At 31.5% G+C, this 19,328-nt stretch overlaps 1 protein-coding gene across 2 annotated transcripts in view; it reads left to right on the plus strand.

Annotated features, from left to right (window-relative positions):
* LOC124358960 (acid sphingomyelinase-like phosphodiesterase 3b) overlaps window positions 1-19,328 on the plus strand; it is a 254,260-nt gene that overhangs the window by 159,123 nt on the left and 75,809 nt on the right. Inside the window, exon 1 of one of the 2 annotated variants that reach the window (XM_046811247.1) lies at window positions 17,751-17,820. The exons of the other annotated variant lie outside the window; for it this stretch is intronic. The gene's annotated coding sequence lies outside the window, so the exon portion shown is untranslated. Of the gene's footprint in view, window positions 1-17,750; window positions 17,821-19,328 lie in introns of those variants that run through there. 2 annotated transcript variants of the gene reach the window in all.

Consider the following 19,328-nt stretch of genomic DNA (forward strand, 5'->3'; position numbering starts at 1 on the left):
AGGCATAAGATTGATTTTGGTAATCTTTACTCATCATAATCTCTCTTTGTATCTATCAATTTACGATCTCACCGTGCTATCTTAACTTTTGAAACATTAGAACCATCCTCCTGACATCAACGTAGTGGATCATCGACAAGCATCGAGATCACTAGCGTAAGGTAACTGAAACGGGCAGCGTCAATACGAGAGTTCAGCGATAAACGACTTTAATTGATATCGCTTTACGTTACTGAAGTCGGAGAATTCTTGCCTGCAAATTTTTATACCCTCAAGTCGTCTAAGATTCCGCCTCTAGTCTATTGCAAAATCGTTTACGAGACTGATGGTTGTAGGATTTCAAAAGGAATGAAACCATGTGCAGAACTTAAGCTGTAAGATACGACAGATGTGTTAATTAATTTGATACATTATTTACATCTTTTTTGTTCTAACTAAATAAGAAAATAAGCGTTTTCATTCGATAACGTTACACACAGCGAAGCTATGGTAGGAAGAGTTAAATCAGTACGTAGGTTGAGTTCAGCTTCATTTCAACTTCCACTTAGTGCAGCGTCTGAACTAGGCGAAAGATGAATGGAGCTGAACTAAACAATTCGTATTAAGTAACATTACTTGCACAACTTATTCATCTGACACCATCTACGTTACAGTTTTTAAAGGTGTGCAGCTTGTTTCGTTTTTATCTCAGCCACTTGAAGCATTCAACGATTTCAGCCTATTTCGTTCATATTGCAAGTCGCGTATTACTGGTTCGTAGCCGGCATTTTAATTGAAGAAAGAATCGTGAGCGACTTCAACGATTGTGAAACATTAGTGGGAATTTTGAACGTTGAGTGACGTAGAGCAATTCAAGTAAAGGTCACTTATCGTGTATCTTTTACAAGAGTGTCAGAAACAGGTGCACAGGTGAGATATAGAAGCTAACAATAACCTTAAACATCCGATTTGAAAAAAGTGAACCTGAAACGTGATTGGTTGTCGTTTAAAAATCACGAACAAGACAACTGGCCATTATAAGCATTAGTATATTTTGGGCAGTACAATATTTTCGTTTTGGCCTCGTAAGTCTAGGAGGTAAAAACTTCACTAATTTTTTATCACCTAACGATATAAAATACAAACAATTGGTATTGTGTAATTAATATTGTAAGCTAGTAACTATGGAAGAGATTCAATCAAAGTTACCACGAATACGTGTTAAACATAGTTTATCATGTTTGTGTGGTAGCACACAAGTGTGCGTGTCCGCCACTCGGCTTACCATATCAGAGAATATCTGCATATTACCATCAACTCTTGCACTGGTGATGTGCATAGGCCTGACCCACATCTGTTAAAATGTACATTTATTACTTGCAGGTTTACGTAAAATAGATTCTTATTTATTTATTCGCGGTAAACTCATTACATACAAAGATTACAAAAATTTATAAGAAAAGCTGATTAGATTAATAATACTGAAAAAGTTGAAAAAACTGATGATTATTGTACCAGAATTAATAGCATAGTAATAATAATAATAATTTCAATGTAAATGACGTAATAATAATAATATATCAACGACGTTGAAAATAAATAATGTATAACAACAATATAATAATGAATAACATAATAACAACGATATAAAACAAATAATTTGAATAGTGATACATAAATTGATTACAATAACATAACAAGAGTTAACATCGATAACAATAACATAACAATATCAAAAAAAAACTTATAACTATAATACTACACTATTTTTGACCAAATAAATTAATAAATAACAGCATGCTACGTTGCGGAAATGAGATTAAGGTGGGTAAAGCTGTTATAGGATGGTCAAAGAAGTTCTTTTAAAGGAGACGATGCCATCATGGAAGAACAAGAACATCATGCCAACGTCCCCAGCAACAAGATTCCCAAGTCTTTGCATTCGCTCAATCGTGGAGTTCATCTCGTAGTTAGTGGATGTAGACGTCCAAACAGGTCCTGTGATCTAGTGTTAGGCGGTACACGAAGATTGAACGAACCAAGGATTTCTGGACATTCGACCAACCCCTTTAAAATTCGATACCGAAACAGAACGTTCTGAGCCATTCGCCTGACATCAAGAGTTCTCAGTCCGAGCAGAGCGGCAATGTCATTGAGCGGAGCAACCCGGTATCCAAACACAAGTTTCAGTTCAACCAGATGAAGGAATCTCTTCTGGATACGGTCCATGTCGTCAATAAGATATTCTTGATGAGGTGACCAGACAGTACTGCAGTACTCACGGTGAGGCAACTTAGAGCATAGGTACAGTGTAGATATTTTGAGAAGCGGAAAACTATTCAAAGACTACGAGAAGCAGAAGTACAGGCACGCTCGACATGACTACTTAGGGTAGGTGATAAAACAACCCCAAGGTCTTTAACCATCATACGTCTGTCTAACTTCTTCTGGTGCAGTAATTGATGACGGTTGATGACATCTTGAGAAGGAGACTGTTACACACTTGTCAGCGTTAAGGATCATGAGGTTATCCATACACAAAGTTTTGATAGCTAACAGACTTTCTTGCAGAAGATGACAGTCGTCAACTGAGGAGGCAGAAGTGTACAGTTCAATATCATCGGCAAACAATAAATTGTTCACTTTAATAACTTCAGAGATGTCATTCACAAAGATGTTGAAGAGAGTAGGGCCAATATCGGAACCTTGTAGAACACCAGCTGTTGTAACGATGTCCATGGAGAATGCACCAGCAAATCATAACCAAAGCCATCGATTCTGCAGATGGCTTCCAAACCATTCCAAGAGGGGCCCGTATACTCCATGAGCTTGCAGCGTTTTCAAAAGATGCGGATGGCCGACCTTATCGAACGCCTGCGAATGATCAAGGTAAACAGCATCTGTCTGAGATCGAGTTTTAAAAGAAGATATTATCTCATTCTGAAAGAGTACCAGATTTGTGACGGTAGATTTATTGGGCATAAAACCATGTTGATTCTTGTAAGATTCGTTGGTTTTCATGTAATATGACTATGCATCCTAATTTTAATAAGGTTGAAGATGTACTTAATATAGTTATGTATAAAGATTCAGTAAGTGTTGATATTGTGTTATAAGTACATAAGTTGAATTAATTTAAATTGAAAATAATAATAACTCACCAGAAATATAATTGTAAATGTCAGCATTTATTAGATCTTGATTTATTAAATTTTTTAACAAGATAGACACGCAACGTTTTGGATTGCTAATAATATTTGAATAATTTTGAAAATACGTTTAGTATAAATACAAAGAAACAATAAATATACAGTAACATACAGTAAATAAAGGGCATTTAATACAGTAAATTATTACAAGACTATATTACTGTAGCGGTTTATAGTTTGAAGAATATTTTTTTTGAATTTCGCCCTTTTTTGTTAAAATAACCTAATTATAACCAAGTTTTCAATAAATGCATGGCTCTAATAGTAGTCTGTTCCTGTAAAACGAAACAGGTTCCTATAAAAAAAACTTTTTCCCGAATAAAAATGTGCAAATAAAATAAGAAATGAAAATAGTAGTTCAATTTAAGGTCGAAATAAAAACTCTTTTAACTATGTATTTTTATGGCAATTAAACTAAAAAATCCAAACTCGAAAGTATAAATGTAGTATAAAATAATCGGTAAATATATATATATATATATATATATATATATATATATATATACTGCTTTAAGATTTTCCTAAAGAAAATGTTTTTTTGCGATTATCACTTATTTGAATTGTTTATATTAATCTCGTTATTAGGTTGTCAAATAAAAGTTAATAGATTAATAAAATAAAGTTAGTCCATAAGTAAATCTTATAAATATTGTAAATGATTACTTCTTTGTCCAGGTCAATGTATTTGTAGATTGAGAAATATTTTTGACTAGGCAATATCTCAACATTAAGTTCATTCTTTATACTTTTTATAATAAAGGCGGGCCAAACTTCTTTTTAGCTTCGTCTTGCCTGATTTAATAGGCCTCTGGCCTGTGATTGGATCTTATCAAATTAAACATTAGAAAAGTCGATACAGTTCACGGTTAACAGAACTATAATACGGTGCAATTTTTTTATTATATTATAATAAAAAAATGCAACGGTCACAGCAGGATTTAAACCAGCGTTATCTTTACTCAGGCAAGGAATCCGAAGGCCTAGACCACTGGGCTTCCATCTCTTCAAACCTGGCTATTATTTACAATTATATTTGTCTTGAAAAATATAAAAGACTGTAAATTGGCTTATTAATGTTTATGGAATTAATTCCATGAAAATTCTACAGTGCAATCACAGAGACATTACTCCAATAATCATCTAATGAACTAAACTGTTCGACGAATTTTAATAATTTTCTTTTATAATATTCAGCTTAGGGAGAACTGACAATCTATAACTTTTCAGTAAAATATTATGGTATTAGAGTGTGAATTTCCTTTGTAAGATTTACCAAAACTTATTATAAACGGACAGAATACAGCCATGATGCATTTTTGCCCCCATAACATGTCAGCTAACGAAGTAATTATTGTTAAGATGTATGACTGTGACTGTCTACATAAATCTAATATCAAAATTAATTTTGACTGTGATAATATAAGGCTAGTGGAAAAACTCAAATACTTGGGACTGAATCTAGACAGGAAAATGATATTTAATGAACACATTTATGATCTTCACAAAAAGTTGAATCCTTGTGTTGGTACTATATGTAAGTTGAGTGATTAAGTTACCAATAATAAGGTAAAGATGGTTGTACATCAATCGCTGGTGGAATCCAACATTATACCTGTATATGGTATTGGTATTTGAGGTGCAGCCGCTACATCCCATTTAAACATTATAAAATATCTGCAAAATAGGTGTTTGAAAAGACTATTTGGAAAGGAAGAAATGAATTAGCTATGTACAAGAGAAGGAAGAAACAATGAAATGGTTAATATTGTAATGAATACCAAACAGTTAATGTAAAGCATGTGTATGTGTGTGTGTGTGTGTGTGTGTGTGTGGTGTGTGTGTGTGTGTGTGTGTGTTTAGATTTTAGTATAGATGTAAGCTGAGTAGTCAGCTCACTGTGTGTTGTAGTAAGCCATCTCTGCACTGCCTCTCTAAAAACCCTGAAGTTTCTCAAGTTTTAAATTTCGTCTGGAAATAAGTTAAAATAATATGGAACATAAAAGTCGGGCAACCTCTCACCAAACTTTGTGCCCATTCTCGGTATAGAATATTTTTTAGTGAGTCTTGTGTTGGAAATCTGTAACATTTTTATTTTGTTATTATTTTTATTAAAATTATCTATAATACTTATGTATAAATAAAGTGAATGAGTGGGTAAAACTTAGTTACTTCAGAGTTCAACCAGATTTCGTTAAACCTAGGATGCATATAATGTTACATATTTATTATTGTTGTGTTTGTTTAATAGTTCATTGTTATCCATTGTTATTTATTAGTATTGTTGTTATTATTGTTCAATGTTTAGAGATTTGTTGCTTATGTTTAACTATTTATAGAATGCTTTATATATTGTTATCCAGTTATATAATTTAATATCTATTTATACCTTGGATCATGTATGTATTATCCCCATAATGTTATATAAAATGCCAATATTGGAAAAATCCGGAGTTATAGAAGCATCACAGCCACACAAAGAGCAACATAAAATTTTCTGTAAAAGCATAAACTAAACTGAGGAAAACAAATAATTGATAAAACTGTAATGAAACGTTGTATCTTGCTTTTTAAAGTTTCATTGTGGACCTCATCGATAAGTCGTGTTGACTTAGTGGGGCCATGGCTCTGTAAATTCCTGTGTTAAAAATAAATAAATAAATTATTGAACATCTAAGATATTTCTGAGATAAAAAAAATTACTACAAACTAATAAAGAACAAATATACAGACTTACTTTTCTGAGAGTAAATACTATATTTCAGGAGGTATAATTTCAACGCAAATTTTATAAGTGAGGAAATGTATGACGCATATGTATGAAAGATATATTTTTAAACTTATGTAACAAATGTTATAATAGCCAAAAAAATGTTTAAGAAATAGTTTTGCCCTATTATTCAAGTTTTTTATTGTTATCCGGACAATTAAAATTGCTTTTACAAAAAGCATATTTTTATTATGCAGTTTTTAAATTAAAATTACACATAGTATTAATATTTTATGTTTATATCATTATATAAGCACGTTAGTACATGAAATCACCCAAGGAGGCAGTGATTGATGAGAAATCTTCAACAATGGCAAAATATTACCCAAGGCTTGCAAAAATAATTTACAATAACAGTTACAGCATAAAATACAAACGTGTTGTGGTAAAATCAATCGTGTGTTCCAAGAAGAAACTCTCTTGAACCAATAACAAACATTTTTATGTTCAAAACAATGAAGTTGCATTATCGAACAGATTCAGTATTGTGTTCAAACACAAATAAACAAGGAGAATGCGATAAATTTTAACAAAGAAATATCGGTCGTTCATTGTATGAGATAGCCGATTTTAACTTCACTGCTTGAAGTTGAACGAACTTTTAATGATGGTCTGTGAATAGGCTGTGGATGCCTTAGTTGGCAACCATTCATAAAGGCAGTGTTTCAAAGTCTTTGATAAAATATAATTCAACAGTACAATTGAATGTTAGATAATTAATGCAATATTATTGCATTTTATTTTATTTCTAGTTAACGACTAAAAATTGTTATTTGTGGTTAAAAGTTTCAATCAATATAAAGTTCCATTATAGTAAGTTACTTTTATTCATTTTGTCTCTTATTGAAAATTAACATTCCCTTAAATTTAATAAATATAAAATTAGTTTAAAATCAGAATGTTTATTAAAGATAACTTTATAAACCGGCACAAGAGAGTTTCGAAGGAGCATCAGAACGCAACAAACGAGGTAGCGCAGAGACGGACAGACGTTCGGACTTGTCCTTTATTTGGACTCTATGGACTGTAAAATAAATTTAGACCGTCCTTGGACCAATATGAAACATTGTACCAAATTTTAAATCGTTAGAAGCTTTCTATCAACAGTTATTACACGGAAAAGCCAACCGTCGATCAAATACCAATAACAACTCTCCTTTCTTCTTTTTGGCCCAAAATCAATTGTGATCTTCCTTGGGCCAATTGAAACCCATGTAGTAAGTTTCAAATCTCTAATAACTATTAATCTTACTATTAGGTGTTATTGGATCAACGAGTAGACGGACATACGGAGTCTTCTTTGAATGTTGACGTCATAATGAATAGGATTCTTTATTGATGTAAGAGAAAGATAGCTAAAGGTTTTTGAAGCCTCTAGGACCTTTTCCACAGCACTTATCGCACGTAGGACTGTCAACAAAAGGATTCCAATTAGTATAAATTGGGCCTTAATAACAGGAATACAAAAATTAATTTCATTTGTTAAAAACATTTTTGCTTATAGAAATTATTAAATTAAGATGATAAATAACTGATTAAAGTACAAAACATAAACAAGTTTTTCTGAGTAGTTATGTTCAGTCGTACTTCAAACTATTTACCTTCCAAAGCATGATGTAATAATGACCGACCAATTACATTGATCCCACCAACAGTTAGTTCCATCAGCTCAATTAAACTGCGGGGACTAATTGGTACTGACCCGATGTGGTCGGTGCTGGGCAACCCTTATTAGAGACCAGTTTAGATAGTGCTATCTAGTAAATAGTTATACAAGTAAATTTGTGTGTATTGAATCTATTCTAGTGGTATTTGTACTTCGATTCTTTCCACTCTTATCGCAGTTATATAGGGTCATCTGCTTGCCATCTCTGATCATCTCCTAGTAGGTTGTTGTCCTGACTCTTGATTTTGCCCCTTATGTTCGTTAGGGAAGCCTAAACATTAGTTTTCTTTATGGTTTGGTTTTAAAAACGGCTAGTTTTGGAATGATGGTATCCAAATGTCTTTCGTGTTCATGTTAACATGATGCAAGTTGGCATTTCCTAATGAGGCGTTCTAAAAATCTTTTGTTAAAAAACAGTATTATTTGGAAAACGAAAAGGGACTTGGATTTGTGAAGCCATACATAATACTATCCCAGAAAAAATACAGTTTAAACTGAAAATAAAAATTGCTTATGTGAATCAAAATTTCTGTTAGATCATACAATTTTGCAGGAATTATGTTTAAAATTACAAAATTTGGAGTATAGAGCAAGCAATGTTCTTTCATTCCGAATGTTAAAATTAAAAATTCGTAAATTGAAAGTCTTATAAAACGTATAACATGGCTAATATTTAAGTAAATTAAATTAAAGCGGTAATTTAAAATATTATTATAGAAAGAACAATTATCCACTGATAATACAATATTTTTAGATATTTAACCTTATCTAGAGGGAGATTTAATGAAATAATATAGTCTTGGACAAAAATTAAAAAAAGAAAAGGTTTAAAATCAACTTTTGAAAAAAATGAACACTGTGTGTAATTACTTATATTTTGGATTTAATGCACAATAAAATACAATATATCCTGAATTATTAATTACATAGAAATATGCAAAATATAAATACTTATGATGTCCTGAAAAAATTTAAAATTACTGAAAAAACTAATTCAGTTTTAAATTGACATTTTATGTAATTCCCTACAGCGTTCAACGAACTTGAACTAGATATATGTTAAGAAATGTATGTAAATATTCATATGAAAAGTGTCCGCAAACCTTAAAAACGTATAAGCGTATCAAGCTTTCAGAAATACATCAAAGTAAGTCTGATATTGAGCAATTTGCCGGAGTGTATTTTAATTCAATCGAAAAAACTTATTTTACATTGAATTAAGTGTGCTCAATAATGTTTGTAAAGGTAGAGTAATATTCACCAAGGTAAGCTTCAAATATACTTCAAACCGTATACCTTGCAACTGGTTTCAAACATTTACTGTATAATTATTATTTTAGTTAAGCACTGATAAATTAATGTAATTTTTACAATATCAATTGTATTATTGTGCAAGGCCTTTCGGAATGAATGATTCCATTATCAGACCATTGATTCCAACAGACAATAGTAAAAATAATATTAGAAAATTTGTACTCATTTACTAGTGCTTCATTTACACTTTTTCCAATGCTACAAGATTCTCCATTCAATTATTAGTTTATCCCAAAACATTTCATATCATATTGCATCACCTAATTTAATTCAAAAGACTTTAGGAATTTAAAAACCAGACTTGATACGCTTTCTAAAGTTTTTAACAATTTATTTTTAAAACTAAAAATGTTTATAATAAATTTTTAGTTTTTCATTTCATTTTACCTGTACTGTACACCAGGTTTTCCTATTCCAAGATTTTTACGAATGTTAATATTATATGAAGGGTGGTAAAATAAATTTTTCTTCAATTAAAATCTGTTCCTTTTAATCCATTTCTCAAGTTAATATCAAATTAACATATTACGTACAGTTTTCAAAGAATCATTCGTTACATTTTGTAACAGATGGAATGATTCCTGTTTATTTAGAGTTAATAAGTTCCAATATAAAAATATAATCTAATCTAATCCTCCCCATGTGAACATATTTTTCGAATTATATATTTACGATCCAGATATCAAATCACACACGAAATTGGACTGATAATGTATAGCGTAATATCGATACACCCTGCCTGATATACGGGGTAAATGTGTCGTATAACTAGATAGGTGTCGGTATAATATCAGTCCAATTAGCTGTAAACCAATACCACCGATCCGGTTAATCACACGCTACACTGGTTGAAATCTGCATCATAACTGTTGTGGCGACCGCTACTCGCCTTTAGCCGGCAAATATACAAATATTGGGTTACACTATTGCCCACTTGGCGTGGTAATCCTGACTAACTCTGCTTGTGTTTCGTTAGCTTCATTATGAAGTGGCAAAGTGGATTGCATACTTAAACGTAAAACAATTTTATTAGCAGTGTAGCCTCAACAAGTGTTTAATACAAGTAAGAAGAATATAACATCTAAAAGGTTAAAAACAGTTTTTTAGTTTTTATTTGTAGTGTGCACATTTCAGAGAAGAGCAAATGGATTCTTTGAATCTGAAATTTACATAGTACGACTAAAAGCTGAAAAAGTGTTAAAAACGGATTTGCCCGCATTTGTATTACATTATAAGTTTAATTTGAATAACAATAACATTTAAGACAATGTAATAAGTATGTCCATGTAAAGATTTTAGAATCCTACTATCATTATTGTATATTTATGACAAAACAGCGACAGTATATTAATCCATTAGACAAGTTTTTGAACTCAAATAACCCTAAACTCTATAAATATAAATTCAAACATAAATTCTTCACTAATTATGAAGTTAAAAAAGTTACAATTATTTGATATTTGAAACATTTTGAGGGCATAGTAAACAATATATATCTTTCAAGGTAATTTTTTTTTATTTTGAAGTACAAAAACATTCCACGGATTTTAAATCACATTTTTTTGATCATACGTTATCTAGAGTTATTTATGTATAAGCCATCTCTTATGTGTATTATATTTTGGCTTTTCAATAAAGCAATTGAAAAAATGAAGTATATTTATATGTTTATTTCCGATACAAGAAAAAGTTACAAGAAACAATGAGGTTAACCAAAATTTAAAATAAAAAAGTAGAACTTACCAATAAAAAAATGTCTACAAAAATATAGAAGGCTAATTGAAATAATCGAAAATTTGTAATATTTGAATATATTACAAAGTTAATTTTGTATAGCTACGTTTATCTTATGTCTACATTCCCTTTTATTACATGATATAAAGAAATTTCGAGAGCCTATAAACTGGGCCTGTTCTGCAAACGTTGCTCACGAATTATACCCAAACATACTATTTTTGGAACATTTATATATTATATACACTCTTCAAATTGCAAAGTTACAGTTTTAAATACGTTCATCTAGTTATAACTTAGCAATTACTCTATATATCTATAAGTAAATAATTGCTTTGAAATATGACTTCTTAGGTGCTTTTTAAGCTAGGTTTATCAATAGATTATTAACTGAAGATTATTGTCAAAATAAAACGTAAAATATCTTTGATAAAATCTTCATGAACTTTTAACAAGTTATCTTGTGTTATTGCGAACACTCAACCCCATTGTCAATATGACACGTAAAGTATCTTTTATTTAGAGAAATTGCTTTTGTGTCATTTAAAATACACAGACCCAATGCTTTATTGTCAATATGAAACATAAACCATCTATGATAAACATTTCCTGAACTTGTGAGAAATTGATTCTGTGTTATAAAGAACACACAGCCCCAATGCTATTATTGTCAATATGAAACATAAACCATCTATGATAAACATTTCCTGAAGTTGTGAGAAATTGATTCTGTGTTATAAAGAACACACAGACCCAATGCTATTATTGTCAATATGAAACATAAACCATCTATGATAAACATTTCCTGAACTTGTGAGAAATTGATTCTGTGTTATAAAGAACACACAGCCCCAATGCTATTATTGCCAATATGAAACATAAACCATCTATGATAAACATTTCCTGAACTTGTGAGAAATTGATTCTGTGTTATAAAGAACACACAGCCCCAATGCTATTATTGTCAATATGAAACATAAACCATCTATGATAAACATTTCCTGAAGTTGTGAGAAATTGATTCTGTGTTATAAAGAACACACAGACCCAATGCTATTATTGTCAATATGAAACATAAACCATCTATGATAAACATTTCCTGAACTTGTGAGAAATTGATTCTGTGTTATAAAGAACACACAGCCCCAATGCTATTATTGTCAATATGAAACATAAACCATCTATGATAAACATTTCCTGAAGTTGTGAGAAATTGATTCTGTGTTATAAAGAACACACAGCCCCAATGCTATTATTGTCAATATGAAACATAAACCATCTATGATAAACATTTCCTGAAGTTGTGAGAAATTGATTCTGTGTTATAAAGAACACACAGACCCAATGCTATTATTGTCAATATGAAACATAAACCATCTATGATAAACATTTCCTGAACTTGTGAGAAATTGATTCTGTGTTATAAAGAACACACAGACCCAATGCTATTATTGTCAATATGAAACATAAACCATCTATGATAAACATTTCCTGAACTTGTGAGAAATTGATTCTGTGTTATAAAGAACACACAGACCCAATGCTATTATTGTCAATATGAAACATAAACCATCTATGATAAACATTTCCTGAACTTGTGAGAAATTGATTCTGTGTTATAAAGAACACACAGACCCAATGCTATTATTGTCAATATGAAACATAAACCATCTATGATAAACATTTCCTGAAGTTGTGAGAAATTGATTCTGTGTTATAAAGAACACACAGCCCCAATGCTATTATTGTCAATATGAAACATAAACCATCTATGATAAACATTTCCTGAACTTGTGAGAAATTGATTCTGTGTTATAAAGAACACACAGCCCAAATGCTATTATTGTCAATATGAAACATAAACCATCTATAATAAACATTTCCTGAACTTGTGAGAAATTGATTCTGTGTTATAAAGAACACACAGCCCCAATGCTATTATTATCAAAATAAAATGTAAAAAATTTGTGAGTAAATGATGCTATGTTACTTCAAAACTTACAGCAATAACTCTATTTTTGTCAATATAAAACATAGAACATCTATGATAAAATCCTCCTAAACTTGACAGGAATTGAATATGTTATTGCGAACACTCGTCCAAATTGTCAAAATTAAATGTAAAACAACAATAAAATCTTCCTGAACTTGCCAGGAATTTATCCTATATTATTTCAAACTTACAGGCCTAATTATATTTTTGTCAATATGTAACATAAAACATCTATGATAAAATCCTCCTGAACTTGTGAAAAATTCTCCTATATTATTTCTAACATACAGCCCAGTGCTAATGAAATTATACATAGAATATATACCCGAACCACAATATACAATAACATCCTCAATTTAAGATATTGATAAAGTGAAATATCTACAAGTTTGAATAATAATTTAAAATACAGAAATTTTGTACAAAACATTCTGAGGAAAATTAAAATAACTAATATCAACATGGTGGATAACTGAATGAAAGCCATAGTACTTGATGTAGCTTTGAGTGCACCTACGCAAATGAGGTACTCAAGTGAGCGTGAGGATCCCATTGATTATCATATCAACATCACGGACACAAATCATACCTGTCCTCCCTGATATAGTGCGGAATATTCTGCCATACCGTAGCATTTCTCCTACTAGTGATGAATGCTTAAGGTATTAATTGTGGTAGTACTTACTACAGTCATAATCTGTTATTACTTTTACATTTATTGAATTTGCAGACCAGATCATTCTACACCTAAATCAAACATTGTTTTAATTTTAATGCTACGTGTTAACGTGCCATGAAATGTATATAGTATAATATTATATAGTATTAGGTATAGTAATTCAAATTGATGTTTTAATAACGCAGCCAATGTCCTAATATCATTAATGTTAATTAATAACTTAATGACATTACTATCACAATTAATGTCAGTTTGGTCACAATAACAATAATTTAATGCATGCTTATATTTACATAAAGTGTAAAGTGTGCTTATATTTATACATAATTATTGACCGAGCGTTAGTGAAATTTTAATCCTCCAGGACTGGAACATTTTCATTTATGTATGTTTGTACTTTCCGTACTTGTCCTTTTTTTGGTGATGAACATTTAGGTCCTTTTGATAACAATCATTGTAATTTAAGGCATTTTACATTACGTAAATAAGTAAAAACTTGACATATTTTATTATTGTATAGTTTAATTTAATTATATTTTTAAATTTAATATAATTTAAGATTATGCTGTATTTTTTTAATAAATTGTTTCTTAACGGAATATTTTTGAAATAAAGTACTTTTCACTTTCTGAACCTATGCATTCATGCACATACTGTACATATTTCAAATTTCAGGTGTTTTTATTTGGGCTAGGTTACAAAATGTATTGATTGAATACCTATCGTTTTGAGTGCACATAATTTCCTTTTAAAGAGATAATATATATATATAATATATATATATATATATATATATATATATATATATATATATTCCAAACGCAACCTGTACCGTGTCACCTTTACAACCCCTTGCCATAAAATGTTTAGTTCCGAAACAAACTATAATAATTGGTTTCCCAACGAATATTGTTACAGGTGGATGTAGAAAAGTCAGCACTGCAGTATGTGTACCTGTGACTGACAGGCGACATCGCTGCTCTGGTAACAGAAATGATTCCATGTACAAACACAGTGTCACGAGCTAACAAAGGTACACTAACCCTTCGTTACTGTCACCTGATTGAGGCGGTTGCCAATTATCACCCCAGGCTTTGTTGCTGCTCTGGGACCTTGGGCGAGAGTAACAAGGTGGTTGTCGTTACTTCTGATAGAGCACTTCAAGCTCTCCTTGGCTCCTGTTTGTTTCTCGAAATGTAAAGCGTAATTGATAAGATCTATAAAAAAGTCACGTTTACGTTTTATTAATTAATATTTGTGTTGGAATTAAATTATGCTTGACATTACTTAATATTCTGATGAAATAAGTTAGCACTCTAATAGTTTTGTAATTTATTTAAACAGTCTTGAAATATTTCTCTCCAAAAATTAGTATTAGCACAAAGGTATTCATGGCGTGGTTTAAATGGCCTATTATTGTTATTATATTATTAATGATTATAATGGTTTAAATGGGTTTTTACTCTATAAACTAAAAGCAACATTATTATTAAATAATAAATATAGTTAAGCAATATATAATGATTACAGAGTGTTCTTGTACACACACACACACACACACACACACACACACACACACACACACACACACACACACACACACACACACACACACACACACACACACACACACACACACACACACACACACACACACACACACACACACACACACACACACACACACACACACACACACACACACACACACACACACACACACACAAACACAAACACAAACACACACGCACGCACGCACGCACGCACACACACATACGTGTATATATATATATATATATATATATATACATTCATTAAATTTGTATAAATGGCAATAGCCGAATTTTATTTATTTCAATAAACATTGAATCGCAAAAAGTACTTGCTCCGCCGGGACTCGAACCCGGATCTCTCACTTGCCGGGTGAATGTGCTACCATTATCTATATATATAGATATAGATATGTATTTACAAAAATTCTAAATAGGTGTATTGGGCCTGATACACTTTTTGAGACTAAAATGTTTCCTACAACTTTTACCCAAGGCAACTACAATTAATTGTAATTGGACCCTTTTGCCAGGTTAGCTAAAGACCCATGGCCTTTATATAAGTACAAGTATCCCTAAGATAAGACACGGGAATTGAACTCCGAGAGTAGCGCTTTAGACACAGCCCACCATCCTGACTTATAGACTTCAGTTGTTGGAGATAGCTCACTTACAATTCCACTAACACCTGATTCTCACAATCGTCCCTTGTGTTTTAGGGCGTACGTTAGTGAATCCTTGTAACGCCAAATCACGTTTAGAGGTTACATAAGCGTTCTTGAAGTTATGCAAGGTTATTGTTGGAGTTAATAAACAGGAGGTTGCCCAGCCCAATATGTTTTTAACCCAAGTACTCTTAGCAAGTTATAGTTGGATGGGTTTCTATTCAACTGAAATATACGTGTTATGGTACAAATGGTAGCTAATAATAGGAGAGGTGTCGTAGGCAAAGTGGTGGATCCCCATTACCAAATTATCTTCTACAACAATCTTCGACACGATAAAGTCAGTTACTTATCAGTCACTATAGGAATTATCGGAGTCCAAGTACTTGTAGAAGCTGAAATCTTCTTTAAGCGTTGAGAGCCCTTAGGTTTTCAGAAAGCGGGGCCATCGTCTGTGACCCGTATATTTCAATAAGCATGCAGTAAAAGTAAAAACAATTAATTGGTTATTTATTACCTACACACATATATAACAATACAAAAAATTGAATATAATGTATTGATATACTTAGATACGTTTTTTCATTATAATGCACTATTACCATTCATATCATACTTTTTTGGATTTTTTCCAAGGGGTTATTTGCCCATATATTTAGCTAGGAACGTTGTTGAGATTTTTAATTCATGTCATTGTGTTTCTATTAAATAGGCCATTAAAATGATATGTCACATGATAGGGGTTGCAATTTCAAACTTTAAAGTTACCCCCTCGTATCTTCCTTTGAGATGGGGAGAGGGATCTATTTACGATTTTAAAAATCCAAAAAAAGTATTTTTATAAGTATGGTTAAGGTTGTACATCGATTTCTCCATCCATTGAGGATATATCCGAGCGTAATAGGACTTAATTTACACCCTATATAGATATATATATATATATATATATATATATATATATATATCATATACATGCAATAGTTAAATTATAACTCAGTAAGTGACTATTATATGCCCTCATCCAGGTATTTTAGGCGCCGCCTTTTAAGTAGTTGTGTCTTGGTTTAAATCAATACATTAGATTGTAAAGCAATCTGTACAGGTAATACAATGGTAAGATATAGGATACAAGTCCTATCTCCTTTACTTTTTATTATCTTGCACAACACTGAGATGGGTGTTTTGTCTCTCACAAAACGAACATATATGTATAATCATTTCTAAAACATACAGCAACGCTGCATGACTGGAGCCTCTTGAATTATGATATTATCCAAATAATACTTTTTCTTATTTGAAAACTTGTGTCTGCGCAGATTTTCCTTAGACGACAATGTCAGTACCACTTATTGCTACGAAGGAAGACGATCATATTTTTATTTGAATTTAGTTTTCTATTGAGATTTTCGTTCTTGTGTGGTAATATTTTCCTACAGACGCTACTAATCTGTTCTGTAAATTTTAAGGCTTTATTCAAGTTTGAATTAATTGGTGAATAAATTTCAACTTCTACCAACTGTTTATAACTTCCATACAATATAAGCCTTAAAATAGTCTATTAGACAAATATATCACACAGCATAATTTTTCAAATATTGAGAAAATAGCGTTATAATGAAATCACCTTCAAGGTGTTAAAATACACAACCAAAGCATTCGTAGTATCATAGAATGACAATTCTCAACAGAGGTGTCGAAGTTGTTGATATTGTAGAGGACAGGTACCAAAACAGATCCCTGAGGAACGCCCAATAAAACCCACAGGTATTTCTACTTTACCTGGAGAATCCAAAAAAAATCATCTACACCTTAAAGCACTGATTGCATGGTGTAACCTGAATAGACAACAAATACCAGTTAAAAACTACATTTTTATAAGCGAACGAGGTATTGATTGAGATGATCGTTTCATAGCCCAGTCTGTTTGTATCTGAAACAAAAAGGCTATAGTAAAATGGCGAAACACCCGTGTGTAATGGCTCTGATGAAAACAAGAATGAAATATTCCGCAACAGGCATTGTTTTAGAAAACATTGTTCCAACGTCTGATTACGAAGGTGAATAATTCGGACGGTTATGAAGCTAGGTGTAAACAAACGATGTAACTTGGCGAGGGGGTGGGGGTGATGGTGGTGCATGCGCGCCACCTATTGGGGGTGGGGGTGAGACGGTGACCAGCCACAAGTCGCTTGGTGTCAGTCAGTCAGTGGCCGCGAGTGTTGCAGTACAGTGGCCGGTGACTGGATATACCGCAGAACTCTGTGGTGAGTTTTCTGACACCAGGGTTACACTTCGTAAAATATTATAAAGATGTGTTGACCGATTACAAGTGCAAGTTGTTTAGCTTTTTATATTTAATTATTTTATATTTATATTCTAAAGATACTTATAAAGATACTATAAACATCGTGACAATATTGGTAATTTACAGCTGAGATAATAACACCGCCACATTATTACAGACGATAAGACATCATTCATTAATAGAATGAATAAATAATATATGTTTATAAACAAATAATATTTGCAATATTTTTCCATTACAAGTCTACTTTAAAATTTTTAAATAGTGAAGGTACATATTTAATACTGTTAAGGTGGGATTAACTGGATCATTCTTGATTTATAATACTACGTGGAATGTTATGCTAAACGGTTTATTCCAAAATAATACAGCAATGCCGTAACATTTAATAATGTTCAAAGTTTACCTATGCGGCTCGTAACGCTGTTAAATAAATATTCATCGTTATGACATTAAGATGTGATACACAGTATGTTGTTCTCTATCACCATTTTGTATTTATTTAAAAAAGAACTACTTTGGTGGCGACGTAATTTTTTGCATACCTCAGGGTTTTAACTTATAACGTACCTGAATATTCATAAATATTTCACTATATCTCACTGATCAATTTTAATTCTACGATATAATTCGGAAATTTGAAATTGTAAATAAATTAATGTTGCTGAATACAGTGTTAGTGCCATTGCATATCTGAGTTGAGATAAATAATAGGTTGCAATGTATGAAAGCTCTATATTTCATGATATACAGGGTGTCAATTAAGTCTGGAACCTCTTTTTTAATTTTTAAACCACAATATAAAAAAATACCAAAGTTCACACGTGCTTACTGGTGATAGTAACGCATACATCTGCCCGATTACCGAACGGATAATCCCTTTGGGGGACGGTCCACAAGGAGTCAGACAAAATTCTATATAAGGAGTCAGCTAACATACATATAGGCCTCGTTTGTTAGCAATATACCTTTACTGCATTTCATCTTTTAGTTGCGGAAAAACGTGAATTAACAATTTTGAAAAAGCCGATCGATATAGTTAAAGCTTAAATAAATAAAATCCGTATTGTAAAATGTTTTCTTTATTGAGATGGGTATTGTTAAAGTACTCAGATAATTTATATTTAAATTATTTACTTAATTACTGAACACCTATTTTTATTTTATTCAAATTTTAGATTATAATAAATAATACAATTTTATTGTATTCGTTGTCCAAGCAATTTAGTTTACCTCAGCTGAACTAGTTATAAATAAACCGGTCACCTAATTTGTACTCGCTTTTTACAATTAAACTATGGAAATGTACTATCGTATCTAGATTATGAAATAATTGTTTTCCACATTTCAAAATGATTTTAATCAGATTTGTTACACAAACAGATTTTATAATTATAAATCTAGGTAGAAGTACCCCTCACCACGTGTCGCGTAAGAGGCTTCCCTGAGGTTGTTTGCAAAATCTCA

This window comes from Homalodisca vitripennis, chromosome 4 (assembly GCF_021130785.1).
Source record: "Homalodisca vitripennis isolate AUS2020 chromosome 4, UT_GWSS_2.1, whole genome shotgun sequence".
Classification (NCBI taxonomy): domain Eukaryota; kingdom Metazoa; phylum Arthropoda; class Insecta; order Hemiptera; family Cicadellidae; genus Homalodisca; species Homalodisca vitripennis.